Below are 3,464 nucleotides of genomic sequence, written 5' to 3' on the forward strand. Positions count from 1 at the left end.
GTAGGTGGTACGGTCTACCCGATCGTAAGGTGCTAGCGCTTCTGAAAGACTATGTCTCGGTCATCCGTCTTCTCAAACACCATGTAGTGCGAGAAACCAAACGGAGGCGATCGAGTCTTGTGGGGAAAAGTGCGCAAACCTCTGCAGAGTGTAATAAACTAATCATGGTTAGCCGTGTCCCCGGTTATGGACATCTTGAGTATCTAGTACTTGGATTTTCATGTGAATCTCAACATGTTACTCTAAATTAATTTTGTTGGGTTATGTTTAATGATGATGCTTAATTGGGATTGAGAATGCTGTCAACCATTCTCAATGTTTAACAACCACCATGATAGTAATTAAATTTATTCCTTTGAAGTAGGGAAAAATTGGCTTTACGCAAAACTGTAACCATAGAGCTTTCCACCAGCCAAATATGCATATAGTATAGCTGTTTCATTTCATTACTCTCTATGTGTTACCTTGCCAGCATATTCCATGTGGTGACCCATTTTCGGGCTGCAACATTAATGTTGCAGACTTTTCAGACGACGATTAAGGAGTTTAGGTCGTGGTTCTATACTCAGTGATGCTGTTGGAGTTGATGGACTCACTTATCTTCCAAGCCTTGCGCTGTTATCGTTATTAGATGGCCTTAAGCCATACTAATTGTAATAAGCTCTCTTTTGAGACACTCGATGTAATAAGTGTGTGATTGCTACTCTGTTATAAATCCTCCGAGTACTGTGTGGTGTCAGCATTACTGATCCAGGGATGACACCGGAGCACAGAGATCAGACTGTTTGAGGTCTGGTCGCTACAGATGATGATGAATATGTTCCACCCCAAGAAATACAAAAGCTCTCACGAGTTCGAGCAAGAGTCGCTAGAGACCATCCCGTCGAGCAAATCTACAATGATATCCAAACCGGGAGAATCACTCGCTCTAAATCTCGTTTGGCTAATTTTTGTGAACATTATTCATTCACCTCTAGTATTCAACCTATGAAGGTTGAAGAAGCATTGGAAGATCCGAATTGGATAAACGCCATGCATGAAGAGCTACACAACTTTGAGAGAAATCAAGTGTGGACATTGGTCGAGAAGCCCAACAACAACCACAACATCATTGGTACCAAATTTTTGCAACAAGCAAGACGAAGATGGTCAAGTCGTCCACAACAAAGCTCGTCTCGTCACCCAAGGCTACACTCAAGCCAAAGGTATGGACTACGGTGAGACATATGCCCCCGTTGCTAGACTTGAGTCCATCCGCATCTTGCTTGCCTATGCTAATCACCATGATATCACTTTATACAAAATGGACATTAAAAGTGCTTTTCTAAATGGTGAAATTGAGGAGGAAGTTTATGTTAAACAACCTCCCGGCTTTGTCAATCCTAAGAAACCCGATCATGTTTACAAACTTCACAAAGCTCTTTATGGTCTTAAACAAGCTCCTAGAGCATGGTACAAATGCTTGACCAAGTTCCTTATTGAAAAAGGCTTTGAGATTGGAAAGATAGATTCTACTCTTTTTACTAAAAAGGTTAACGGTGAATTATTTGTATGCCAAATTTATGTTGATGATATCATATTTGGTTCGACTAACCCTCATTTTAGTGAGAAGTTTGGAAAGCTAATGTCGAAGAAGTTTGATATGTCTATGATGAGTGAACTCAAGTTCTTTCTTGGTTTGCAAATCAAGCAAACTAAGGAAGGAACCTTTGTTTCTCAAACAAAGTGCACCAAGGACTTATGCAAGAAGTTCAACATGCAAGAAAGCAAAGGTATGAAAACTCCCATGCCTACTAGTGGACATCTTGATCTGACTAAGGATGGTAAACTGGTTGATCAAAAGGTTTATCGCTCTATGATTGGATCATTTGAAAGTGCAACTATCCCTAGGTGGTTTTGGTAATTCATAACAACATATAGCTCATTGAGCTAATGCTATTCCAAGATGACTATTTCAGGAAAGCTCAATGATTGGCATGGCATGGATGTGAAAGCGGAACCCTCAAAATGCTAAGGACAAAGGATTGGCTCAAGCTCAAAAGCTCAAGACTCTTCATTTTATATTTTAGTGATCCAAGATCACATTGAGTCTTTAGGAAAAGCCAATACTATCAAGGAGGGATGAGGTGTTGCTTAATGAGCCTCTTGCTTCATGTGCTTAGTGATATGCTCCAAAACCCTCAACTACTTTCCCATATCCACATATGACCTAAACCCTAAGCCAAACTCGGTCCTACCGATTCTTTCTATCCGGCGCCACTGAGTGTCACTTGTCATAAGCCACTGCCAAACCCTAGAAATTCGGTTCTACCGATAGGGATCTCGGTCTCACCGAGATGGGATTGCAAACTCTCTGTTTCCCTTTCGTAACTTTTCGGTCGCACTGAAAGAGCGAATCGGTCCCACAGAGATTGCAGTGTAAACTCTTTGTTTCCTTTTTGTAACTTTTTGGTCTCACCGAAAGAGCAAATCGGTCCCACCAAGTTTACCTGACCAACTCTCTGGTTAGCTTATTACCAAACTCGGTCTCACCGAGTTTGTGTAATCGGTCTCACCAAGATTACGTTATGCCTAAACCCTAACCATATCGGTCCTACCGAGTTGCATGTCAGTCCCACCGAAAATCTCTAACGGTCACTAGGTTTACCTTTTCGGTCCGACCGAGTTTGTTGATTCGGTCCCACCGAGATTGGAAAACTGTGTGTAATGGTTGGATTTTGTGTGGAGGCTATATATACCCCTTCACATCCTCTTCATTCGCGGAGAGAGCCATCAGAACACATACACAATTCCAACTCATATGTTCTGAGAGAGAACCACCTACTCATGTGTTGAGACCAAGATATTCCATTCCTACCATATGAATCTTGATCTCTAGCCTTCCCCAAGTTGCTTTCCACTCAAATCTTCTTTCCACAAAATCCAAATCCTATGGGAGAGAGTTGAGTGTTGGGGAGACTATCATTTGAAGCACAAGAGCAAGGAGTTCATTACCTACACACCATTTGTTACTTCTTGGAGAGTGGTGTCTCCTAGATTGGCTAGGTGTCACTTGGGAGCCTCCGACAAGATTGTGGAGTTGAACCAAGGAGTTTGTAAGGGCAAGGAGATCGCCTACTTCGTGAAGATCTACCGCTAGTGAGGCAAGTCCTTCGTGGGCGATGGCCATGGTGGGATAGACAAGGTTGCTTCTTCGTGGACCCTTCGTGGGTGGTTGCTTCTTCGTGGACCCTTCATGGGTGGAGGCCTCCGTGGACTCGCGCAACCATTACCCTTCATGGGTGGAGCCCTCCGTGGACTCGCGCAACCGTTACCCTTCGTGGGTTGAAGTCTCCATCAACGTGGATGTAGGATAGCACCACCTATCCGAACCACGGGAAAAACATCCATGTCTCCAATTGCGTTTGAATTCTCCAAACCCTTCCCTTTACATTCTTGCAAGTTGCATGCTTTACTTTCCGCTG

The sequence above is a fragment of the Triticum aestivum genome, chromosome 5A (assembly GCF_018294505.1).
Source record: "Triticum aestivum cultivar Chinese Spring chromosome 5A, IWGSC CS RefSeq v2.1, whole genome shotgun sequence".
Taxonomy (NCBI): domain Eukaryota; kingdom Viridiplantae; phylum Streptophyta; class Magnoliopsida; order Poales; family Poaceae; genus Triticum; species Triticum aestivum.